General features: G+C 38.5%; 2 protein-coding genes across 6 annotated transcripts in view; both read right to left on the bottom strand.

The window, feature by feature from the left end:
* The window catches only part of DDAH1 (dimethylarginine dimethylaminohydrolase 1), a 173,147-nt gene extending 152,089 nt beyond the window's left edge, over positions 1-21,058 (bottom strand). Inside the window, exons 1-4 of one of the 5 annotated variants that reach the window (XM_058716754.1) lie at positions 20,999-21,020; positions 20,620-20,707; positions 15,490-15,626; positions 12,426-12,529 (exon numbers count right to left, since the gene is read on the bottom strand). The gene's annotated coding sequence lies outside the window, so the exon portion shown is untranslated. Of the gene's footprint in view, positions 1-12,425; positions 12,530-15,489; positions 15,627-19,417; positions 20,544-20,619; positions 20,708-20,998 lie in introns of those variants that run through there. The other 4 variants (XM_058716756.1, XM_058716753.1, XM_058716757.1 and 1 more) reach the window with 4 other exon arrangements.
* A 115-nt stretch (positions 21,059-21,173) lies between these two features.
* Positions 21,174-27,491, bottom strand: part of LOC131504451 (homeotic protein ultrabithorax-like) — a 78,641-nt gene continuing 72,323 nt past the window's right edge. The window contains exon 3 of the transcript XR_009258000.1: positions 21,174-21,251. The gene's annotated coding sequence lies outside the window, so the exon portion shown is untranslated. The remainder of the gene's footprint in view (positions 21,252-27,491) is intronic.

Below are 27,491 nucleotides of genomic sequence, written 5' to 3'. Positions count from 1 at the left end.
TTCACTGAGAGAGCTGCTCAAGCCAGTAATCTGAACATTATCCTTAGCTTAACTTTCTCCTTTGCTTCCACATTTAATCAACCATCCTATTCTGACAGATCAGTCTTCATAAAATGGCTCAAAATCCACCCATGTCTCTCCAATTACTCTGCCACCACCTAGTCCAGAATATAATTATTGGTCTCCTGGACTATTGCAACAGTCCTATCCAGAGTGGTATTTCTAAAATGCAAATCTGACCATGACACTCTTGCTTAAATCCTCCAGTGGCCACTCCTACTCTCAGAATTCAGTCCAAATGTTTTATCATGGCCTGCAAAACACCCCTCCACAACCTCATTCTGGTCACTTACCCCTCCTTTGTCTTATGTGGGCCTCTGTACACGGTGTTCTAACACCTGGAATATGCTTGATCCCATCCCTGCTCTGGTAGCTCCTAATCCTCCTTTAAGACTCAGTGGAGGCATCACCCCCAGTAAGAAGACTACCCCGAACCCCTAGGCTAGATGTGGTAAACCTATATCCATTTTCACTCCCATCACAATACTGTATTACTTGCTAATTGAGGATCTCTTGGCAGACAGACACATCTTTTTATTGCCGAGTCCTCAATTCAGGTGTTTAGAGAATGGCTTAATTAAAGCAATGGATAGCATGCACCTCTCCGTATTTCCATCAGCCCACCTTTATAAGAATGGTTTTCAGCTCTTAGAAAATAAGACAATTATACCAGGCCCTGTTCCAGCTTCAAGAATCTATGATTCTTTTGCTCCAGATGCCTGCTACTTGCTGTGCAGTAGAGTTCATGGTCTGAGTTTGAATCTGGCTCTGTTACAGCTGTGTGATCTTGCACAGTTTGCTTAACCTTTCTGACCCTCAGACTCTTGTATGCAAAACAGGAATGGTAATACTCATCTTAGATGGGTATTAAGAGGATTAAGTAAAATTATCTTAGGGGTGCCTGGGTCATTCAGTTGGTTAAGCATCTGACTTGATCTCAGCTCAGGTCATGTTCCCGTGGCTCATGGGATCAAGCCCCACATCAGGCTCTGTGCTGGTGGCATGGAACATGTTTGGGATTCTCTCTCTCTCTCCCTCTCCCTCTCTGCCCTTCCCTGCTCACATCCCCCCTCTCTCAAAATAAATAAGTAAACATTAAAAAAAAAACTACCTTAAACAAATAGGACACATGTACTCCCTGTCCTTCTCACTGGTTTAGTCAGGATTCAGATAGTTCTTTGTTGAAATCCTGGCTTCTGTACAATCCTGATAAATCACCTTAACACACAGAGCTTTGAGTTTTTAATTTATAAAATGAATATAGACACCTACCTTATGGTTTTAAAAGATTGAGATGATCCATGTAAATAAAGCTTTATAGAATATAGTTAGAGTAAGCACTGATAAACAAATATTATCAGCTTCTGTGATGATGATGATGAAGAACCAGAAGGGGAAGGAGAAGAAGACGAAAAAAAAATATGCAAACCTGACAATAATTAGCTTTAGATGAAGGTTACTCCTTTTCCTTTTCCTCATTCCATTCATGGTTGGGTGAAGCTTTATATACCCATTCTAGGGCCAAATCTCATTATAACAAAATTGTTGCCCAACTTCCCCTGACAAATGGGAAACTTGTGTTGAATATTGGGTGAAAATTTGTTGCATTTTAAATGAACTAGTTTATATTCCATGTGCTTGATGATATACAGGGACAATCCTTATAAAGTCATGTAAAAAATGGTGTCAGATTATTTCCCCACACTTTTTACTTGCCAGCACCATTATAAAATTATAGTAGAAGGTCTCTTAAATTGGGACCTGCATTGTGTATAAATGAGTAGCTTGCAAACTTCCAATGGTTTTTATGGAGAAAGCCTCACCATCTCCATTACCTGAACTTTTACCTCTGAGGTGCTTGTTACACATTTCCTTATTTTACCCTTTACACATTTTCTCCTCTGAATCATCTTTCCTCAGTTCCTCATCATCATGAACTGCTTTTCTTATTCTTTGTTCCAGTTATCTATTGCTGCATAATAAACTATCCTGGAACTTAGTGGCTTAAAACAATCATTTTATTTTGCCAATGATTTGTAAGTCACAAATTTGGGAAGGGCTAATCTAGGTGGCTCATGTCTTATCCATGTGGAATTGGTTGGGGCAGCTGGAGCTGGAGGATGTACTTTCAAGATGGCCTCTTCACTCACATCTCCAATGCCTCAGTGTTGTCTGACCTCTCTCTCCTCTGAGTCTCTTCCTCCAGGGCCTCTCCAGGTGGCTTGAGCTTCTCACAGAATGGTAGTCTCAGAGTAGTCTCACTTCTTAATTGATCGTTGGCTTCCTAGAGGTAAGAAGTTGGGGGGGGGGGACTCGCCACTTAAGGGCCACACATGAGACTAGCATGGCGTCATTTCTGTCATCCTGTATTGGTCAAAGCTGTCACAGTCCTGTCCAGATCAAACAGAAAAGAAATAGACACTACCTCTTGATGGAAGGAGTGCCCATTATTAATCAGCCACATTTTTATTCTCCAAGTTCTGTTATTCCGGAAAGTACTTACATAACTTTTTTAGACAATTTGCCTTCAATTTCCTGAAGTTTTTTTTCACTTCCTGAATTAAAATCAGGGTCCATACATATACATTTACTTATGCAAGTAGCACTATTTACTGACTAGTGCTGGACACTACTACTGTCCAGCAGGGAAGATAACTATTAATCAATCATACAGTTAAATATTTATAAAATAAGTGCTATGCAGGTGAAGGACTGGTTTCTCTGAACATATAATGACAGAAATATCTGGGGGATCAAGAAATATTCCCCTGAGGAGGTGACTTTTGAGATGAGACTTGAAGGATGGGTAAGTATGAACTAAGATTGGAGAGAATATTCCAAACTAAGGGATCATATTAGCAAAGACAAAAAGTGAGAGGGAGCTTAATGTGTTTGAGGAAACAGAAAAGAAATCCACGTACTACAGCTGGAATGTGGGTGATAGTGTTAACTCACTTTGAAAGTGAGGAAACTGAGTGTCAGTGCCCAGCTGGGTGGCTCATATAAGGTTAAGGGCTCCACTAAGTGTGTTTCCTCAATAATGGGGAGTTTGCCAATGGTTTGCAACCTGCCTTCAGGCTTCTTTTACAGCCTTTTACAACTAGAAAAGCATTCCCTACAAACCTAATGATGTCTCACATGAGAATCACCCAGATTCAGAGAAAACAGCATGAAAAACCACCCTAAGAAAACATCTGCAGAAAATATAATACATCCTGGTGATATCACAGATACAAGTATAGTTTAAATGTAAATCAAGACTAAGTCATGCCAAGATTATCTAACTCTAAATGTGATTCATGATTCACACTATCCCCGTTATATATGTATAATTTCAATTTCTATGTGAAAGCTAGAGAAAAATGGAAATTTGTGTTCATACAGGTCATACATGTAGCTACTTATTCAATTTTCCTGAGAATTTATTTAAACATTCCATCAAATCAATATATGCATCAGTATAAAATGCTGCACAGATCATCAATAATTTGATAGTCTAGGATATTTTATGCTTCTATATCCTAACATGTGGGCTTCAATTCTCTGTTCAGTTCTTAAATTACTTTTAATGTACTTATAACTGAGAAAAAATTAATTAACTATGTCATCTGCCAACTCAGAAGTAGAAAAAAATTGGGCTTTTAAACAAAGATTTTTTTCAAAAATACAGAAAGAAAAACAAAAGCAAGATTACCTTGGAAAACATTCCCTCCCTGCCCCCTGCCCCTGGTAGGCATACATCATGTGACAGCTACATCACTTTAGGGGGAAAGGGGATAAGCATATTATATAGAAAAATCAGAATTGTATTTTTATGCATCTTTAAGAAGAAAAGAAAGATGCTTCAGTTCTAATTTACTTTTTGCCAAGAACTCTTTCTGACATCCTAATTAATGTTAGGGATTATCCTTTAGTTGTATCCTTCCTTTTGACTTAATATTTCCTGAGCTTTACAATACTGACTGCCTCACTGTAATATTCTGATCCTCATCAGAAATGGTCACTGACTGGTAAGGAGGAGATCAAGGGAAGAGGCTGGGCATTGTCAGGAAAGAGTGATGAATGTCAATTTATGATGAATGGGCTAACATTTTGGGGAATAGTCCTCAGGATTTATATCACTCTGTAATATTGTATTCTATATAGCTTTATATTACTTTATAATATTTATTCTAAGGAATATGAAAGTAAATACCCTTTCAAAGGAATTGTATTTCCATTGCCTTTTGAAAGTTTCAACAATTTTTATTTTAATTTAAATTGTGCTTTGCTTTTTTTTTCAAGTTTATTTTGAGAGAAAGAGAGTGCATGAGTTCAAGAGCATGAGCAGGGGAGGGTCAGAGACAGAAGGAGAGAGAGAGAGAGAGAGAGAGGGAGGGAGAGAGAGAGAGACACTCTCAAGCAGGCTCAGTGCAACCAGTGCAGAATCCTACGCAGGGCTCGGGGCTCGCTCTCACAAACCTCAAGATCGTTACCTGAGCTAAAACTAACAGCAGGATGCTTAACCAATGGAGCCACCCTGGCACCCTAGTGTCTTGCTTTTAAAAGATTCATGGTTTGCTATAGCCCAAGAGGTAGTAACTGAAAAGCTTTAAGTAGTTAATAACTGAGATTATTTTTCCTCCCTCTTTTATTTTATAAAAAACACCAGAAGGAAATTAAATGCTTAATTAAATTAAACAAATTTGCTGAATGCTAGCATTACCATAACTAGTATTTGCACCATTTTTAAAAGTATATTTATTTATTTATTTTGAGAGAGACAGAGCGCAAGTGGGGAAGGGTCAGAGACAGAGAGAGAATCCCAAGCAGGCTCTACATTGTCAGCATGTTGGGCTCAAACTCATGAACTGTGAGATCATGACCTGAGCAGAAACCAAGAGTTGGATGCTTAACCAACTAAACAACCCAGGTGCTCCAGTATTTGCACCATTAATTGCTTATTGAGTATTTTGACAGTTTTCAGATAATCTGAATGTAGAGTAGGTTCGGCCCCAAATCAAAAAAGGCAGTGTTCGTTCTACATGGTATGGGAACAGGCATTCTGGAGGAGCCCATGCGAATATCATCAAAACACCAGCAGACCATCAAATATTGCTAGTCCAGTTTGCTGGGTCTTGTCTCAATCATGTTAGAGTGAAAATGGTGCTTCCGGCTTCCATCTGCTTGACTTTGCTTGGGGGAGAGTCCTGTTGAGCTGGCCTAATTACATTTCCTGGAAGACATCACATAGATCTGATTTGGGAGTTTCCAGAAATGACTATACCCATCTTAACACATACTGGAATCTAAGAAGATACTATTTCCCCTTGTCACATTATTCTAAAGCAGACATTCAATTAAATTCAAAGAGCACATGTCTGCCCTCAAAGGAACGACTATGAGCAATTAAAAGAGAAAACAGAAACACGCGACAAAACAGCCACTTGTTGAGAAGCATGGGAGAATGAAACCATTGCAGACGGTTCAACACGTCCCTCAGTGGGTCAAACTGTGACATAGTCAAAATTCATCTTAGAAGTTTTTCAAAACTTCCTCTCCCCACCCCACACACTGTTAGCAACTCCTATCCCTGCACTGCCTCTCTCAGTCAGGCTTAAACTGCTCCCTTCATAATCAAGATATATTCGCTCTGGAGTTCATTCTTTCAGATTCCTCCTAAGTGTCTGATTAAACCTAATAAGCCTATTTATGCTAGGATCTTAGTAGATGAAAATAGCTTTAATCAATTCAATACTTTTTTATTGAATGAGGAAGTGCTAGGCACTGTGCCTAATAATCTGTTTAAGAAACAGCTTCTCTAGGGGTGCCTAGGTGGCTCAGTCAGTTAGGCAACCAACTTCAGCTCAGGTCATGATGTCATGGTTTGTGGGTTTGAGCCCCACGTTGGGCTGTGTGCTGACATCTCAGAGCCTAGAGCCTGCTTCAGATTCTGTGTGTATGTGTGTGTGTGTGTGTGTGTGTGTGTGTATGTGTGTGTGTGTGTCTCTTTCTCTGCCTCTCCCCTGCTTGCTCTCTATCTCTGACTCTCAAAAATAATAAATGTTAAAAAGAATTAAAAAAAAGAAATAAACTGTTTCTCTATTCATTTAAAAAATTGGGAACGAGTAGGAAGTCCTCCAATAAGGCAGTAGTTAAGTAAATCATGGTTCTCCATACCTATGGAATACCTTGCAGCCACTAGAAATAAAGATTTTGAAAATAATGCTTCCATCCATTCAGTTATGGACGTTAACTAAACTTATTGTAGATAATCACTTCACAATCTGCACACATGTCGTTATGCCATACATCTTAAACCTACACAGAGCTGTATGTCAATTATATCAATAAAACTGGGGGGGAAAAAGAATATGCTTTAGTATGGTCCCAGTTTTATTTTTAAAAATATGCATAGGAAAAAGCATAATGAAATATAATAGGAACTTTGTCCTTAATATATGGGATTATATATTATTTTTATTTTCTGTACATGTTTCTGTACTTCCCAAATTTTCACCAAGGAACATACATTTGTGTTATAATCAGAAAATAAACAATAAACGTTATTTTTTAAAGGCAGTTTCTCTCTGGAAGAGTTGTCGGTCTAGTCCAGAAGATACTAGATTGAAAACAAACTATTAGTATGTTATGATAAGTGTTATAGTTTTCTGTAAGAGCAACTAATCACCCATATACACAGGTGATGGAGGATTTAACAGCGACTGCCCATAATGATTTTGTGTTAAAGACTTTAGCACCGTAAGGAAAGGTACAGCTCACAATTCCTGATACAAATCTTTGGTGCCAGGTGTGTTTCAAAACTCAGACTTTTTTGTGTTTTTTTTTGGGGGGGGCGCAGTTAGAAAGGTAATGTGAGTATATGCACTTACATAACACCCCTAATAGGCCTGGGTATATGCACTCCATAATCTAACATATTGATAGTCCCATTTAGTGAGGTGGGATTATTAGAATAAGAACTCTAAGGCTTCTCATGAGTCTAGGCCACCAAATTTGTTACTAAAAAGTCCTGTTTTCCAGAGCCATTTGGATTTCTGAATTGCAGACTGTGGACCCGGATGGGAAATGTGGGAGCCCAGCACCACACCCCATGCAGGGTGGTGTTGGTCATCTACCTCTCTGCCCCAGTTCATTAGGCCCAGCACTTGCTCTGATGGTAGGAGTCATAAAACTGATTTCAATTCACTGTTAGAGCATGTGATCATATCTGATCATAGATACATGCACTCCAGGAGTGAAAATGCTCTAATTCTGTCTTGAAGACACATGTACTTAAGAGGTCTGAGGTTGTTTTAAAGGTGAAAGAAATGTTATCATAAACACACTTCACAAACATCTAAAAGATGTGAAGAAATATGATGATCTAAGTAGAAGTAATCTTAATAGACCTGGCAAAAATGCATTTCTCAGTAATTTTCAAAGCTTGTCTCTAAGCCAAACACTTCCTAATCTCTCTTGAAAGAACACTGACCGCTAAGTGACAAAGTGGCTGTGGTTTCAGACCTTAACTCTAATACTCCTGAGTTTATTGATACATAGCCAGTTCAGGGGAAATATATTATATTATATTATATTATATTATATTATATTATATTATAATGTTATAATATATAATGTGTTTTTTTTTTTCAATTTCTGTGGTATAATGAATTGTGTGCAATGTCTGAGCTAATACTACATACAACTGAGGACAAGTAGCAATTTCTATGAAGTGACAGAGAGGCAGTTTTGGGGGGGAAAATGCCAAGGATGATGATTTATTTGAAATCAACCTTGACAGTTTTCTTGCTGACAGAAAGGACTAGAACAAAGGTTAAATCCTTCATTTTTAGAAAACTACTTTGTCTTTCAGGCTTGCTCCTCCAAGCTCAGCTAGTTCATGAAGATCAACCATTTGACTTTCTCCCATGGATACAAGATCTTCCACAGTCAGACTTGCTATACAGAGCCTCTGACAGAAAAAGGAATTTCTCCATGTTTCTACCAACTATTCATTCAATGAATGTTGATTTATTAATGCCAGTTGACCATCAAGATCTAATTCTACAATAATCCCTCAAAATAATGATTTAGCAGTCATTACCACCTTCTCTTCAAGTAACATTTTTTTAATGTTTATTTATTTTTGAGAGAGAAAGAGAGGCAGAGCTTGAGTGGGGGATGGGCAGAGAGAGAGGCAGACACAGAATCTGAAGCAGGCTCCGGGCTCTGAGCTGTCAGCACAGAGCCTAACACGGGGCTCAAACTCATGAACTGCAAGATCATGACCTGAGCCAAAGTCGGATGTTTAACCAACTGTGTCACCCAGGTGCCCCTCTTGGAGTAACATTATTACCAGAACTATCACTATTTAGAGAATTCACTGATTTGACCTCCTCTATGCCTTCTCTGGCTGGAATCATAAAAATGGAAACATGGCCATAGGGCAAAGGCAGGCGAGCAACTTAAGGGACACATGTACCCTATGAGTCATTGGAAGTTGGCTATTTTGCACATTTTCATCCATGTTTTCACATCATACTAAATTCTTCCGAGCCACTGATAGACTACTGGGTGCTATAAAAAGCACTAGAGCTTTAATAAGTGTCTGTTTTCATGTTAAATTCATATTTTATCAGCCTACTATAGATTCCTGTCTTTATCACCATCACATTAAACATAATTATTACCTGTTTAATATCATATAATGCTGGTTAGGCCCCATAGAAAATAAATTAAGGATACTTGGTTCTTCTGGGACCTTATGGCTTTGAACAGATGATGACAACAGAGACACATGAGCTTTATAGTAAACAATGGCATGAATTAAATTGGTAAAATGTTATATTGAGAACAAATGAGGCAGTTCGCTTAGGTAGACCTTTAGTTGAGAAGTGTAGAGGCAATTATAAAAGCAATCCACAGGGAACTGCTTGTTTTTTAAAAGGCTTAATTAATTATTTAATTAAGACTCTCTTTCCTGGAGGAGGGAAAATCTGGAGATTTTGCAGATTTGTGACTGCAAAATAACTAAAATTCTGGAGTGGGAGAAATATTCCAAGACTTTTGTCATTTTTATATCCAAAGGTTGCAAGAAATGGCATCAGAACTAAGATCCAGCAAATTCTGTTGGATTTACGTTTTGCCTTCAGCCACATGTCACTAAGAACAAATGTGCTATTTATATGGAGAAAAGTGTAAGGATTGTGCTCAAATGTATATTGGACTCAGACTTCAATGGTGCTCATTACTATAGAAAATGTTTTGGATTTTTTTAAGTGAACACAAATAATGTATTTTTATGAAAAAGTAACCATAATCTCCAAAACAAAAAATATATACTGAGTGGCATTATTTTACATTTTTGCAAAATGGAGGACAGCTGGATTCCTCTATCTTCTGCATTCAATCTATTGCAAATCTTGTTTTTTAAAAAATAACGATTGTATAGGGGTGAGTGGGTGGCTCAATTGGTTTAGTTTCAGTCTCTTGATTTTGGCTCAGGTCATGATCCCAGGGTTGTGGGATCAAGTCCTGTGTTGAACTCTGCACTGAGCATGGAGCCTGCATAAGATTCTCTCTCTCTCCCCCACTCTCTGCTCCTCTATCCTGCTCATGTTCTCTTTCTCTCTCTCTAAAAAAAAGAATAATAATAATAATGATTGTATATATTTAAAGAGTACAACGTGATGTTTGATATAAATATACATAGTGAGATAATTATAGTTAACCTAAAAAACATGTTCATCTCCAAACACATTTTCTTTTAATAAAATTTTTTAAATGTTTACTTATTTTTGAGAGAGAGAGAGCAAGCAGGGGAGGGGCAGAGAGAGAGGGAGACACAGAATTCGAAGCAGGCTCCAGGCTCTGAGCTGTCAGCACAGAGCCCGATGCTGGGCTCCAACTCATGAACCTTGAGATCATGACCTGAGCCGAAGTCAGATGCTCAACTGACTGAGTCACCCAGGCAACCCCAAACACATTTTCTTTTGTGTGTGTGTGGCAAGAACACCTGAAATCTACTCTCTTAGCAAATTTCCAGTATACAATAAAGTTTTGTTAACTACATTCATGCTATACACGAGATTTCAAGATAATATAGAAAATAAATGCTAATACATTAGATATATAAATGGACACATTTTAGCAGCATCAGTAAGACACTTAAAAGTCAATGAACTTTGAGAGCAAATTATTATGAGGCCATGTTTATACAAGCATGTCTCAATAGCTGGAGTTCAAGCATTTAATTTACTTTGTCCAGGATAAACTGAATTAACAAAAGACAGTGGGCCTAATTCTAATATCTGTCTCCCTAGTGCCATATTGACACAGCTGAATCCCTCCAAAATGTGGCAAGTGAATTCTTTTAGCTAGAAAATATTCATGATTTGTTTTCTGCAAATATCTCAATATTTTAAAAGAGCATCTTTGAGAAAGTTACACGAGAAAGATACCTACTACAAAGTGACAGAGATCACCTTGCTGTCACTCTTACTCTCTGGCAAGCAAATGTGGAGCTGAGCCTTCTATCCAAAGGCTCACTTCCACGGGGTGACTTCTATAGATGCATAACTTACTTTGCCACAAAGCATACAAAATATGGTTTTCTGGAGATAAGGATGAAAATCCACTGGAATGAGAGCTGCCATCTATACTTTAAAATGTTAAAAATAAAATGCTCTTAAACAGAGGAAATCCTCAAAGAGATGCCTTAGTAGGGGGATGCCCAGCAGAGTTTTCAAAACATGCACAAACTATCCACAAAATTGAAAGCCCCTCAACCCCCTGCAAAAGGCTAATGGAAAAATGGTCCTGACAGAATTCAGCTCTTATAAGTCAATCAGGACCTGAATAACACAATCGCAGTGCAGAGAGTTAGAATCCTCCTGTGAGGCATTTTCCCTAAGCATTGGTTAGGATTTTATTATAGGCTACTATGACATTTTTGTCTTTAACATTTCGGCCAGAGTGTATATTTATTCATTCATTCAACCATCACATGCCTACTGGATGCCAGCACTGGGGATGCAAAATGAATATGCTATGGCCCCCAAACTTCTTGAATCTGACAAGAAGTAAAAAGCACATAGAGAATATTACTGCCGTTCAAAAATTTAGGGTGATGTCAAGAAAAACAGTCAACTCCATTTACGGAACTTCATCAACAGAAACAAATAGAAGGGTAGTCCAGGCAATGGAAATGACATTTATGAAGGTGTGGGGACAGAAATAAACGTACTTTGGGGTCATGGCAGAACAGCTCAAAATGAGTCAATGTCGGGGGGAGGTGCCTGGCTGGCTCAGGAAGTAAAGCATGTGACTCAATCTCATGGTCATGAGTTCAAGCTTCATGTTGGGCATAGAGTTTACTTAAAAAACAGTCAATGGGGATAAAGAGATAGGCCAGATGACCAATGGAGAAGAAATCTTTGATGGAAGTTAAAAGCAAAGAAATGACCAGAATTACATTATTATATTTAAGGACAACACTTGGGAGTAGCATGATGTAATGTCTCCAGAACAACTGGATGTTTAATTGGCCAAGGTAAGTTGTGAGAGATGTTACATCTTTGTCCACAGAAGAGACACTGGCCTCTTTCAAATGAATGGCTTGGTCCTTCTCTCAGGAGTTGTCCTTGAATACTGGACCACCAATTGAGGGAAGCTGAAGAAGGCTTTACTCCCAGACAGATGACCAAGAGAGTACTTGAGAACCCATGGCCAACATCTTTCAATCAAACGCATGTTACATGGGGTACTTCAAGCTCTGTTGTTGTCAGCAATGCAGATCCCAGGAAAGGGCAGTAGACAGAACTGTCTACATGATCACAGCAATTGTTAAATAATGGCCCAAGAAAGCAATTTAATATAACTGCTCATATTCCTTCATCTTCAAATGTCAACCTCTGCCGTAATTATTCTGCTAATCAATAATTTTCTTTCAATATAATCCATATTTTCCTTATTTCAATATAATATTGTTTTTCCAAGTGGCTTTATTATTATTTTTAAATGAATTTTATTTATTTAGTTTTCTGAAGTGGTGGCACATACACATAGTTCAAACATCAAAAGATAGAGAAGGATATACAGCAAAGGTTCCTTTCCACCCCGTCCTCTGTCAAGTTCCTACAGCCCCACCAAAAAGTAAACAACATTATTAGTTTCTCATTTATTCCCAGGACGTTTAGAACGGATATACAAACCAGTACAAGTATAGACTCTTTTCTTTTTTTTCATCCCAACAGTACACTCTTTTGGCACCCTTTTTTCCCTACCTACAAATAAATCTTGGAGATTGTATTAATAAACTTGGGCGACCATAAGAAAACCCCATAGATTATGCGGCTTAAACAACAGAAGGTTTATTTTCTCACGGTTCTGGAGACTGGAAATCTGAGGTCAGGGTGGCAGTATGGTTGGGTTCTGGTGAGAACTGTCTCCCTGGCTTGCAGATGGCCACCTTCTCACTGTGTCCTCACTAGGGAGAGAGAAACAGTATGTCTTCCAGTGTCTGTTATTATAAAAACAGTGATCCCACCCTGATGCGATCCCATCTTTATGACCTCATCTAACCCCAATTACTCCCCAAACACCATAACATTCAGGTTTAAGGCTTCAACAACACAGGAATTGGGGGGATGGGGAGACACACCCAGTTTATAACAGAGATCTTTCCATATAAACACATAAGGAGCTTCTCGATTTTTTTTTTAACAGTTACACAGTATGCTATTGTTACCATATACATCTTTAAGGTTGAAACTGAGAAAACTAAAGCTGTCCTTAGTCATTCCTTATTAATAGGATATGCAGAAATAAAGTAAGAGGACACGAGTCCTAGAGATTGAAGTGATATTTCTGATGAGTTTACACATAAACTGGAATTATATGCTGATGATTGCTAGAAATGTATAAAAACTTAAGCAATATGTTTAATATACATTTACTAGCCCATCATTAGATCTTCCAAACTTTAGCTTTCTAAATCAAATATGGTTGAAATGATATCCTAATATGAAGTTACTGACTATATTTGAAGATGTCAAATTATACTAATAAAACACATAGCTATGAAATGTATTTTTTTCATGTCAATGCTTATAAACAATGGTCAGCTTACACCTGTTCTTAACTAGACATGTTATACAGGCCATTCTAAACATGTTAGTATATATTTAGGTTTTGAGAAAGGTATTAGTGTAGAAAAAGATTTAGTGATCTTTATGAATAAAGTTCAAATGGTTATTCAGTTCATAAAAGGGAAAGAATCCAGAATGAGGAAGAGAAAAAAAGTATGGCCACAAAATACTTCTGGACAACCTTACCAAAAGCAAAATAAGACGGTGTGCTATCCCAGCAGCTTGAACTATCACTGCCTGAAGAAAGAGAAGGCAGAAGGCAGAGACAGAGTGAAGACAGGTGAACAGAATAATATGTTCTTAAAATATAGCTTAAAATGGATTCAGGGATAAGAGAGCAAGGAATCAAAACAGGAACCAAGGTTTCAAGCCTAGGTGACTAAAAAGTAACACTGTTGGCTGAGATAGGGTGGAAGATATTTAGGATGGGGTAAGAGTTTATTTTATATACCTCATGTTTGAGGCTAGTGAGATATGTAGGTTAAAATTACAGTGGGCATTTAACAGGATGAATGGAAGAGACAGAGATGAGATTTGTTTTAACAAGTATTTATGAGAACAAAAGAGAGGGGGCAGGGTAAGTAGGAGCAAGAACAGAATGATAGAGACAACTCCCATTCAGAGGCAGAAGGAAAAAGATGGGCATTAAAGGAGAGAGAAGAGTACTCAGAAAGCAGTGAGTTACAGACACTGAAAGAGGAGGGCAGAGTCAAATGTGCCACATACTGGAAGAAGACTCAAAGATATGGACACCTGCCCCCGCCCTCCCATCCTCAACACATTATGACACCTCAGATTTTAAGACATTAAGTAATGAGTTGATAGTGAGAAAGTAAAGTCAAGAAACACATTACATTGATAATTTTTTGAGATGACTGTTAAGAAAGATAGGATAATGATGTTATTCCATATTTATATTACACTTTACAGTCATAGAGTACATCCACATTCATTATCTCTTTTGATGATATCTCAAGGGGACAGTCCTGTAGGTAGATGTGTGGAGAAAGGTGCAGCAAAGGGGTAATCGAAGATGTAAACAGAAGTTGGCATAATGGATGGAGTTAGTTTCCCAGGGAGGTGAAAGAGGAAAGAATTTGGTGCCGGAAAACAGTTGGGATACTTCTAATTTTGACACAGAAAAAAGCAACAGTGAGTTGTTAAAGACACTATTTTGAGGTAAAAATAGTTAAGAAAGATTCATGACTAAAGCCTTGAAAGTAATCAAGGCAACCTTGAATGGAGAGCCCAGATGACAGGAGGCTCTGGGGCTCCTGTGACATGAGCGGGGAATGTTGATTTTGGCATAAAAAGTCAAAACAGTCTCCTCCCCCAGTCATGATCTCCCCATATCTCTAATATAATACCGTGTTCTCCTATGAACCAAATAGTGAGTGGACACTGAAATACTGGAGCCAAGAGCAAACAGTTCTGTGTCTTAAATAAACCCAGCCGAGAGTTTTGGAGAAGTCCCTCCACTATAGAACTCAATTTATAAGTCTGCTTTGAGTTCCTACCCCCAACCCCTCTCCACAGGAAGCAAAAGCATTAAGCAAGCTGTTAGAATAATGCATTTCCCCCAGGACTTTTTCAAAGGACAGGAAGTCAGTCTGTGGTCCAGCCTCCAGCCACCCTCTAGAGTTCTGCTTTTTCTTTTCTTTTCTTTCTAGTTTATTTATGTATTTGAGAGGGAGGGAGGGAGGGAGGGAGAGGGAGGGAGGGGGAGAGAGAGAGAGAGAGAGAGAGAGAGAGAATGAATATCCCAAGCAGGCTCCATGCTCATTGCAGAGCCCAAATCAGGGCTCAGTCTCACAACTGTGAGATCATGACCTAAGCCAAAATCAATAGGAGCCAGAATCAATTAAGAGTCAGTCACTTAAATGACTGAGCCACCCACATGCCCCTAAGAGTTCTGCTTTTTCTAAGATAGTACCCAAGTGTCTGTAACTTTCTCCATTAAAAGACATGCATGTTATGAAATAAATTTAAGTCTGTACTCTATGAGCTAATGCGTTGGGAGGCAAAAATATGGTAAGTTTCCCTTTTTGGCTGAAAAATCCACATGACATGTCCACCTGGGCCCTGTAGTATCTTAGCTAGACATCCTGAGATTCTAGTCTTTTGGCTCTTTAAACCAACTCTACCATTAAAATATTAATTTCTTTATTACATCTCATATAAGATAAAGGTTACTATCTTTGCTTGCTCCAATAAACTTCCTTCCATGAAGAGAAAAAATAAAACCAACACCTTAATGATAAGGGTCGACATGAACTCTTGATTGGACCAATCATATTACCCCATCTTCCTGGCTTGGTGTGCGGTTTGGGAGGGAGTATGCAACCTCCATTGATCCAATACAAGCCATTCTTGGGATTGTTTCCAGGCTGGAGCCAAATGGGAAGAAATCCTCTTTCTTTGCTGGTAGAAGAGCTTCTAGGAAAAGATGAGAGACCAAAGTTATTGGAAGCCATGTTCCCCATGGCATAGAGACAGCTATCTGCAAAGATAACCTTGTCAGAAATAGAAATAGAAATAGAAATAGAAACTCTTGTCAGAAATAGAGAGTGTAAGCCCTAAAAGTGTTCCTGACATTGAATTCAGACATCTCTATGATCAGTTCCCTACAACCTGTGTTTGGGTTACACCAGCCAATAAGTTTTCCTTTTTGTGTGTGCAAGTTGGGATTTGGCCATTTGCAATCCAAAGTACCCCAACTTGTGCACAGAATACCATATGCTTACAAGGTGCTCAATAAATACATGTTGAGTATTTGCTTGCTTTGGTGTTACTGATTTTTCTACACTTTTTGCTTCTGAACTTTTTTGTGTGTCCTACAACCTCATTCTCAGTGAGGCTTGATCAAAAGTCAGGCTGCAATTTTCTGATAATAACTGGGAACCTTATCCCCCCAAAGCTGGCCAAGGCCATTTAATATGTCTGTGTTTCAGCTTCCTAATCTGTAAAACATGGAAAATAATAATAGCAGCTACTTATCTAGCATCCACTATATTCCAAGTACTGGCCTAATGCTTAACATACATTAGTCTAGTTCCTAATGCAACTTTGTAACACATGCATAACAATCCCCATTTTACAGACGGGGGGGAAGCTGAGATTCAATGAGGTGAAATGAATTGACCAAGGTCATATAGCTTGAGTGACAGAATTCTGATCCATAGCCAGGTCTGTCAGAGTCTGTGCTCTTTCCAATGTCCTATGATGCCCTACTTATTCAAAAAGCATTTGCATGTGTATAATAAGATAATGCAGGTAAAATTGCCCTAAAAATAAAAAGTGATCAAAAATCGTTCTCCAATTGGCAACAAAAAAATGTGGAAGTGGGCCCAAATATTAGCAAGGAAGATTTAGGCTTAGAACATTCTGACTACTCCAATTATGGCATTAGAAATAGTAATTGAAAAAATAAAAGCTGAATCTTATATAAATGAGACATTTTATGAAGACAGAAAGTATAGCCAAGATTCGGCTCCATTTTTGAAGCCTCAATAAAACTCTAAAAGATATAAGCTAAGTTAGCTTTGCTATGCTAGGGAGACATTTCTAATTTCCTCACTGAACCATCAATATGGAGGACCTGGCATTTCCTTCGTGGCCCTGTTAATGAAGTTGCTAGTAAAATATGAATATTTTCGCTTACAGATCCAGATGGTAATATCACTAGTGTTTAAAAGAAACAAACATATAGTCATGGTGTCTATGTATCATTGAAGTATGCAAATCCTATTTTTGTATAAGTTAACTGAAAGAAGGTTAAGACCAGGGCTACATGTTAAAAGACATTTTGTAGAAAAATGACTGTGTTCCTCAAGCTATAACAACTATTTGAAACAAATTCAAGGAAACCATTTTATGAACTGTCTGCTATATGCCCATTTTCTTCATTAGACTATGCTGCTTTGGGCATAGAAATTGTGTCTTACTCATCTTTTTATCTCTAGAATCTAGTATAGGTAGAATTTGGCACAGGTTGCAATAGTACTTCTGTGGGTCCTGGGAATGTTAGCCTGCATGAACTTCTTCCACCATAAAAAATATTGAAAATTGTATTTTATGACCATATTGGTAAAAAAAGATAAATAGATTAGTTCTATATATTTAAACATTTTCTTTGACCTAAAATTTCTTTTTTTTTTTTTCCTTCTGATTTTTAAAGGAAGTGAAAACATTTGCATGGGCCCCTAAAAGTCCTGTGGGCTCCAGGTGCTATGCCTATCTTGCATGTGGATAAGTCAGTCCTGTTATGTGTTAAATACAATTTGGTTGAATGAATGAAATGAATAAATGATTTAAAATTAGTATTTAACTGGTGGTAGGAATTCTTAAAGTTTCTATGTTGAAGTCACTTTCAGTTTAAAATATTTTCAAAAAGCAAATAATAAAATTATCAAAAAGTACTAATATTCATTTAATCTGAAGCCAACTATTGATGTACTACTGTAAACAAATTTAAAAACCGAAAGTAGCATAGAAAGTAGCAAAATAAATATTTTAAAATAATATCAGACATTGTTATAATTTTGAACAAATACAAAACACCTCTCATTAAACTTTAACTATTTTCTTTTATAAACTCTGACATTCCAAGAAAGTAAGTTCATAAGGTAGATGCTTAAAAAATGGGGGTTTAGGGGCACCTGGGTGGCTCAATCGGTTAAGCCTGTGACTCTTGGTTTTGGCTCAGGTCATGACCTTGGGGTTTATAGATCAAGCCCTGTGTCAGGCTCTGTGCTCCAGCACAGAGCCTGCTTGGGATTCTCTCTCTCCCTCCCTCTCTGTCCCTCCCCTGCTTGCACTCTCCTTCTCTCTCTCAAAATAAATAAATAAACTTAAAAAAATATGTGGGTTTAGGGGCGCCTGGGTGGTTCAGTTGGTTGAGTGTCTGACTCTTGATTTCAGCTCAGGACATGATCTCACGGTTCATGAGAGGGAGCCCTGCGTTGGGCTCTGTGCTGAGAGAGCAGAGCCTCCTTGGGATTCTCTCTTTCCACCACCGCCCCCCCTCAAAATAAATAAATTTTTAAAATGTGGGTTTATGCTTGGAGCTACATAATTATTGACTATAATTAAGTTAAACACGTGCCCAAAATGCTAGAGCTGCTGCCTTTCACAACATTGCTTTTGGGACTCAGCATTTCTCTACTGTTGTTTTCAAAGACATCTTTTTTAAACGGAAAATTGATTGATGAAATCTTAGCCATGAATAAATGCTAATGCATACACTAAATTAAAATGTTGTCATTTTATAAGAAAGCCTTATTGGCTAACTGTGCTATTTCTTCTAGTAATTCAAAGTCTAGTGTTTAATTTACAGAATGAAATGCGGAAATCAATTATTCAGTTCATAGTATGATAAGACTGATTTTCAGAGTTATGTTTCGGGAAGCAAACAGACTGACTTATTCACTGACTTAAAATGCGAAGTCTCATATCTGAGCCGTTTTCCCCACTTCAAAATGTATTGAACAATGTTCAAACTATGAGGAATCATTTTTGCATTGTCTAGACAGAGTTGTGTGCAAATTAATATCTGGATGATAATTCAGATTCACCCTTCCAAAAAAGGGTATCATACATATAAAGTAGTGCTAGTATTTATGGGATGGACATTTACCAGAATTGCTCTTAAAGGCTACATAATAAAAGTGGATTAAAACTGCCTAAATTAGGGGCGTCTGGGTGGCGCAGTCGGTTAGGCGTCCGACTTCAGCCAGGTCACGATCTCGCGGTCCGTGAGTTCGAGCCCCGCGTCAGGCTCTGGGCTGATGGCTCGGAGCCTGGAGCCTGTTTCTGATTCTGTGTCTCCCTCTCTCTCTGCCCCTCCCCCGTTCATGCTCTGTCTCTCTCTGTCCCAAAAATAAATAAAAAATGTTGAAAAAAAAAAAAAAAACTGCCTAAATTAATTAACCATAGACACTGAAATGGATTCAGCTAATGGATTCTGCCTCTTCAGAGAGTGCCTCTTTTAATAATAAAACAAAAGCAAAAAAACATGTTTTCTTCCCTTTTTTCATAACATCTCGCCATCTGACCAAGGGCAGGAGGGAGAGTGGGACTGCTCACACCATTCCTGAGCCAGCAGGAGGGAGAGGTCATCTAGTGATCAGACACTCCTGCTTCTCTCCAAGGGCAAATGGGCTGCCTCCGCAGCTGTCACATCCTGCTGCCCTTCGAAACAGGAAACCAGTCTAGAGTTTCAAGCTTACCTTCGGCATTGCATTACCGAAGCGGCAGTCTTGCCAGATCCTCGTAAAAGCCTGTTATATGTGAAGGTGGTGAAGGTTTTGAGGGTTTGGCAAACAGGAGGGCATTTATGTTTGGGACGGGGCACTATCTGGCTCAGCTATCTGCCATCTATTGGATGACTGCAAGACAGAGAGGTGAAACAAGCAAAGAAGAGTGGAAGACATACAAGGTCATTTGGTCCATCTCATGCCATTAGGTAGAATCACATTCCCACGCACAGCTGAACCAATAAAGGGTCTTGTAATGAGACTGCTAGCTGCCCAAAGGCAAGTAAGGAGGAGCTTCAAAGATCTAGGTTGTGAATTGACAAATCAGTTTTTCAACTTACTTTTCAGTCAGACAAGCCCCTATTTTCCCATGTTTCCCACACCACGTCCTGCTTTGGCCCTCTTATTGCTCATTAGCAGTTCCAGCAGAGGGCAGGCAGGGGAAAGGAGAAGAGACGTATGTTGTAGCAGCCAATCGAGAGTCTTCTGAACATGTTAAGGCAAATTTTCTCAACTACTAAGAGCAACAACGGTGTTTTTGTCCAAATGTTGTTCTTGTTATTTGTTGTGTATCCGTCTATATAAGATATTACCACTTTTCACAGTCTCCTCTCTCAGGGAGTTTACAGTCTGGTTTGGGAAAGCAAAATGAAGACACATGACATAGTGAGAAAGCCATGCTCTAAAGCATCCCAAGCTATCCCAAGTAAAGTCATGGTTTCAAGAGAAAGAAGACAGGTCTGTGAGTGCTGACAGTGCTAACATTTATAGATTGAAAGTAGAAATTGAAGTAAATAATTAGTGCAGAGAAGTGAGAATCAATGTCTGAGCAAGTGTAATTGCCGAAAATTCTCTGAACAGGCTTGCGTGACAGCCTCATAGAGAGGACTTGCAGGCATCCTGTTAGAATTTGGTTTATGTGGAACAGGTCTCATCAGACCTCAGCACCAGGCCTCTGCAGTGATCAGCCAAAGTGAAGGGACTGGTTGGCATTCAGGACTGGCTGGCATTCCTGGAGGAAAAAAATTCAGTATCTTTCCATATCATCCATTAAGGTCTGTGTGACAGTGTCATGAGCAACTCGCTATGGGGAGGTCTTCATCAGATAAACAGGGCTGCAGAATTCATAGCCAAGGAATGCGGGCTGGAGAGGCACTCCCAGCCACAGCTGCTACCTGAACACCCAGGACTGGCTGGGAACCAAGGAGACGTGCTGAAACCAGGAGCCTCGGCGACGAATGGCAATGTTACAGCCGCTTAATCCTGAAATGAAAAGTAATTGCTTCTGGCTTAAAGAATAAAGGAAAAACAAGATCAGCTTTGGCTGAATTACATTTTTTTCCCCCAAAACAACCATGCTGTAGACCAAGGTTCTGAAACCTGCTTGGTATTTGAAAACGTGAGGCAATGGGTGTTTTCTGTCAATATAATTTAAATCCATCCAGAAGCACTGATATATAAGAGCACTTGAATGCAAATATATTTTGATTAACATGATTAAATCAAATGTGTGTACTTTCAGCTATAAGGGATGACATCGAAAATTTAGCTTACCTAAGTATAATTTTAGAAAGTCAGTCTTCAAAATAGCTGCTTCTCTCTTTTCTTTCTTTTCTCTTCTCTTCTCTTCTCTTCTCTTCTCTTCTCTTCTCTTCTCTTCTCTTCTCTTCTCCTCTCCTCTCTTTTCTTTTCTTTTCTTTTCTTTTCTTTTCTTTTCTTTTCTTTTCTTTTCTTTTCTTTTTCAAAGCATTTTCTACCGAAAAGTCTCAGCAGAGGCTACCAGAGCTCCTGTTTTGTACAGGTAAAACTGAAAATGGAGAAATATGGGAGCAGGGGGGAGGGGAAAGATATCTTAATTCTTGTAATATATTCCTATGACGAAATTGTCTTTTCTACAGAAAAAAGAATTCATAAAGGAACTGCCAGAAGTTTAAATTATTGTTAGAAGGATCTAAAGATGGCTTTAACCCACAACTGAGTAAGTAATATTCGTATTTTTACTTGTTTACCTCTCAAGAGGGCTACAGAATGGCAAATGTCAGATTTTCTGTGTACAGAGTCTCCATTTCCTGGAGAGCAAGAAGGCACTGACAAAGAGTAAAAATACAGCAAGAGTGAGAACAAAGAAATCTTGCCTTCAAGTTTAAATATATGTATTCGTTTAAAATATTTGCGGCAGACTCACAATGATATGGAGAAAACTAATTAAAATACTTCTTATTTCCTAAAGCCATATAAAATTGCCTACATAAACAATGATTTCATATGATTTCACCTAATACCATAAGCCTTCACAGGAGTATCATCAGCCAATAATAACCGGTAAGGAATAAATCTCACTTTGTCTTCCTGCCATCATTCTGTACAAATACTAATATTATAAAACTAATATGACACACGCTATCCTACTGCAGGTGCTAACATTGAGGACATTCCTTACAGAAAAACCAAGGCTATTTAACAGTCATTATTCACAGCATATATTTCCTTCTTCATTAATTCAAATAAGAAAATTTGTTTTAATGTTTATGTATTTTGAGAGGGGGGAGGGGCAGAGAAAGAAGGAGAGAGAGAATCCCAAGGCAGCTCCATGCTGTCAGCCCGATGCAGGGTTCGATCCCACAAACCAGGAGATCGTGACCTGAGCCGAAATCAAGAGCTGGATGCTCAACTGACTGAGCCACCCAGGAGCTCCCTGCTGCCAAGATAATGCTTTTACCAGAAGTTTTTTGGATACCACCAGTTTCTACATTTTATTTAATCTAACAGAACAGCATCATGGCACTGACAACTATGCCCACTTTCCTGTGAGCTCAAGCCGGTGACTGTGCAAAGCCAGCCACAGACCCAATAACTTGACACAGTAATCATAAACATAAGGGCTTTTTTATTTTTATTTTATTTTTTTTTAACGTTTATTTATCTTTGAGACAGAGAGAGACAGAGCATGAATGGGGGAGGGGCAGAGAGAGAGGAAGACACAGAATCGGAAGCAGGCTCCAGGCTCCAGGCTCTGAGCCATCAGCCCAGAGCCTGACGCGGGGCTCGAACTCATGGACTGCGAGATCGTGACCTGAGCTGAAGTCGGACGCTTAACCGACTGAGCCACCCAGGCGCCCCACATAAGGGCTTTTTTAAAATGAAGGGTGTCATACAGCCCATTATGTAAAGAAACAGCCACGAACAACACTGAGAATACAAAGAAAATCGACAGCTGATGTATTGTGCTCTCTGCTGGAATATGACACGCAGCCAGTGACCCTGAAAGCCACAATATTTCCAAAGATGAAGGACCACGGCACTTAGTAACACTTTGAATATTAAAAAAAAAGAGCAGTCCTTTTTACATCAATACTCTGTCATTCTATGCCAGGAAAGGGGACTGAGTGTGGAGATGGCCCCACTTTTCTTTTTTATACTCAGCATGATTCAGATGTTAGCAAGGTTTCTATTCCCATTAAAGAGAAGACTTAGACAAGATTTCTATTCTTACAAAACATGAGAGTGTCAAAAGGAAATATAAATCTAAAGCATAATGTAAATATATATTTTAATGGAGATACACAGTACTCAAAAAAGGTTGAGGTGATTAGAAAGTGTATGCAATGTTGTTCAATGCAATTTTAACCCACATATATCACTAGCAGGTTTAAGGCAGTCTGGGTTTTCTATGTAAAAAAAATGAAATTAGAGAAATGAAATCTCTCACGTCAAATATTATTAAATCATCAATGACACATTTTCTTCAAACCCTCTTACTCTCATACCAGATGACCTTGGGAAGAAGCAAAGATCTTTCTTTGCCCAGGGACTTCAATTACCGACTCACTCTTTAGTACCTGAATTTTGCTTTCTGGAATTACTGACAATTCAAGTATGATTTTCAGCATCCCCCACTGGGTGAACTAACTAACCCCCAAGTGCCTCACAACTTGCTTTCTGAAAAGAAATATATCTCTTCAAATTATACTTCATAAAAAGTGAAGATTAATGAGATTTTAAGATACAGACTTAATGGGGTTTTATTCTCCCCATCTCCTGGTCAGTATTCACCCTCCTCTTAAGCACCCTGCTGTCCTCTTTTCCTACTGTGAATTTTGAAGAGATTCTGAGGAACAGACCCTCAGAAGTCAGCAGAGGTGACTTCACTGAAGGGTTGCTTCACCTGAACCCAGCGGGTAGGGGCTGTAGAGGACTTTACACACCACATTTGGAAAATACAGCAAGCAGAGAGTAAACTTAGAAGGTTTCCCAGCACTGCTCTAATATTGACATTATTTAATTTCTTTAAAAGATGATTGACTATGTAAATCAAAAACAGTAACAACTGTGGGGCTTTCACATATGAAGGAGTATGACATGTAACAATAGTGCAAAGGACAAGCTGGGGAACAAGAAGTATTCTTTCATTTTGTTATACTACATGTGTAGTGATATAATGTGAAATCATAGTAGACTCTGTTAAGGATCAGCCACCAAAAAATAAAACAAAGACGTACAGCTTTTAGGCCAATAGAGGAGATAAAGTAGAATACTTAAAAATTCTCAGCAAATCCAAAAGGAGGAAGAAGGAAACAAAGGGATATAAAAACAGATGGGACAAAACAAACAGATGGAAGGGAGCAAATAGCAAGATGGCAGATATAAGCTCAACATCCACAATGATATTAAATATAATTAGACTAACCACTCCAATTAAAAGGCAGAGATTATAAAAGTGAATAAAAAGACAAAAATGAGTTTATAAGACAGATGTATATAAACATCTCTGTTTATATAGAGATGTACAGTTTGTAAAAGAAAAGCTTTAAATATAAGGTATAAGTATAAAGAATAACAGGTTAGAAGTAAAAGGGGAAAAAAGAATATATTTCTATTCTATAGCATTGACCTATTTGTCTGTCCTTTTACCAATACCACAATGAGTTTATCAATTGTAGTTGAATTTAATAAGATTCCCAGGTAATTCATATGCACACTAAATTTAAGAAGCAATGGGTAGATAGCCCTTTGGAGGTGTTTCGCAGGGATAAAAGGAATTATTTATTGCATGCTTACCAAAAAGAGAAAAATATCAAGTATTAGAATTCCACTTGATTCATGATCCAAGCAAGGTAAGAGATTAAGCAACTTACTTAAGGTCATAGAAATGAACCAGGCCCTAGATTTCCTGATTCCCAGACAACTGCAATGTCCACTAAGAACTTAGCTGTATACTTAAGAGTGACACTCATTCAATAATAGGCAAGGAAAAAAGAAACTTCTATTGATCCACATATTTACTATTTCCAACACTCTTCATTTTCCACATTGATCTGAGTTTCCATCTGGTATCACTTCCTTCACCCTGAAGACATTAACATTTCTTAAAGTACATGCCTACTGTTGACAAATTCCCTCAGCTTGTATTTGGCAATGTTTTTCTTTTTCATTCATTCTTCCTCCCTCCTTCTTTCCCTTTACTTCCTTTTTTTTTCTTGCTCTTGCTCTCACTGTTATTATTCCCTTCATTTTTCAAGGATCTTTTCACTAGGTTTCTAATTCCAGGTTAACAGGTTTTATTCCTTTCAGCACTTTAAAGATGTTATTGCATTGTCTTCTGGCTTGTGGAAAAGTCAGATATTGTTCCCTTTCTTGTGCAGAAGGAGTTTTTCCCCCGCTCTGGCTGCTATTAAGATGTTTCTCTTTGGTCCTTGGTTTTAGATATTTAACTATGATGTACCTAGAAGGGGTTTTCTTTATTTCTATCCTCCTTATAGCTCATTGAGCTTATAAAACTCACGGGTTAATATTTTTCATCAAATTTGGATTTTTTCCAGCTTTTTCTTGATATATCTATCCCTATCTATCTATCTATCTATCTATCTATCTATCTATCTATCTATGTTTTATCCCAGTCACCCTCTCCTCTCCTTCTGAGACTCCAGTTTCATAGATGTTAGGCCACCTCATATTACCCTACAAGTCAATGAGACTCTGCTCATTTATTTCTAGTCTTTTTTCTCTATATGTGCTTCAGTTTGGATAATTTATATTGCTGTCTTTAAGTTCACAATTTTTTTCTGTCTCTAGAATGCAATTTACTGTTAAGCTCATCTAGTGATATTTTTTCATTTCAGATAACTTTCAGTTCTAGAATTTCTAGTTAGTTTTCTTTTATAGTTTCCATTTCTCTAGTGAGACTTTTCCTCTGTTCAGTTGAGTCTTTATTTTCTTTTAAATCCTTAAACATATGTATAAAACTATTTTAAAGTCCTTGCTTGTTAACCCTAACATTTCTGTCATCTCTGCATATGTTTAATCCCTGAAGATGATACTGAAAGATAAATAAAACCCAAATAACAACAAAACCAATAGTTCTGTCAGAGATCACACATACTTAACTATTGGAATGCCAAGTACCCGAACCCTTTCCTGTCACCTGGGAAAGGGTGAGGGGTCAAGTGCCTTCCTCACTGCCACTTGCATTCATTGCCTCCTTCCCAATCCTTTATGGCTTAATCCTGGTGGGAGGCAGCCTCACAGGTCAGTACCTCTCTGAGATATTGTCCTTTTGGTACCACCACTGCTGCCATATTTTCTTCAGTGCTGTTGCCACTGGCCCAGGGCTGCTCCAGCTTTTCTCCGCAGTCCAGGTTGGCATTAAAGAGCCCTATCTTGTTGCTTCTCCTCTGGATGCTCCAAATGATGGCCCTACCTCTCCTGCTTCCTACTGCTTCTCTCTGCAGAGCTGAGGGGAAGCCCTGGAGGAGCTGGGCTGCCAGAACACTCAGGGCCTCCTGCCTGCCCTTGTCCCCTGAGGTTGGGCCTGTTTCTCCTCCAGCCAGATTTTCTCACCATCTACAGCTACTGGTCAGAGGATTGATTTCCCCCTGGTGGTAGCTCTTGTTGAACAAAGATTCATTAAACTGCTAAGTATTTGCTAGAACTTGCTGTGTGTATAGAATCCTATTGCTTGTCAGGAAAGAACTAAATAAACACACAGATTAATAATTTAAAACCAAATATTATGCTTTGGTACGAGTCCTCTGCTTTAAAAAGTTGAAGTCTACTGAACTCTATAGATGTTCTTTAGGTCTCACTAATTGATTTGCCAAATATATACTGAGAACATGAAATGTACCAGGTTCTGTCCCCAGTGCTAAAAATATAAGATAGACAAGATGCCTGATCTCACAGAGGCTACAATAAACAAATAATAGCAGTTACTAGTAAGTACAATATCAGATAGTAGTGAGTGATCTGAAGAAAATAAAGCAGGATAACGGGACAGAAACTAATGAGAGGAAAAATATTGGATAGGGAGGTACAGGAAGGTCTCTGAGAAAGTGACATCTCAGCTGAGTGACATGGAGATCTAGGGAAAAAGACATTCCAGGCAGGGGGACAGCAAATTTATAGGGACGTAATAACCCAGGTAATGAATGACAGGAAATGAGGTCAGACAGAAAATCCAGCCCAGGTCGAGTAGTGTTTTCAAAGCTACAGTAAGGAGTTTGGATTTTATTCTAACTACAGTGGGAAGTACTGGGAAATTTCAAAAGGGAATGACATTCTGTGATCACACTATTAAGTGATCACTTTGGCTGCTGTGTAGGGACTATTCATAAAGGAGCAGGGGTAGAAGACCCCAAGACATACTAGGAGCTGTTGTAACATAAGAAATGATGGTTCTATAATTCCAGGAAATAAGTGTGTGTTCTATTAGATAATTCTCTCTGTTGATAGCCCATCGTGCAGGATCTGGATCTACTATGTGATAAAAGTAGACGACAAGGTCAATGGCCTCAAAGACCTTTCTATAATTTAATGGAGATGACAGGTAAAATTGGAGAACAAAGGGTGATACCTTGCTGGGGCAATAAAAATTGGCAGGCTCTTGACAACAGTCTTTGGCTAGTATAAAATCTTCTGGGTCACCCTGCCCTAAATCACCACAGTGTTACAGAAGAACCAAAGAAACCATCATCCAAACCTTGACTCCTATTTACATAACCAGGCAAATTAAAAGCAAATATAACCATAATTGTCAATATTTACTGAGCTC

The sequence above is a fragment of the Neofelis nebulosa genome, chromosome 2, assembly GCF_028018385.1.
Source record: "Neofelis nebulosa isolate mNeoNeb1 chromosome 2, mNeoNeb1.pri, whole genome shotgun sequence".
Taxonomy (NCBI): Eukaryota; Metazoa; Chordata; class Mammalia; order Carnivora; family Felidae; genus Neofelis; species Neofelis nebulosa.
This window is presented reverse-complemented; position numbering and strand designations above follow the sequence as displayed.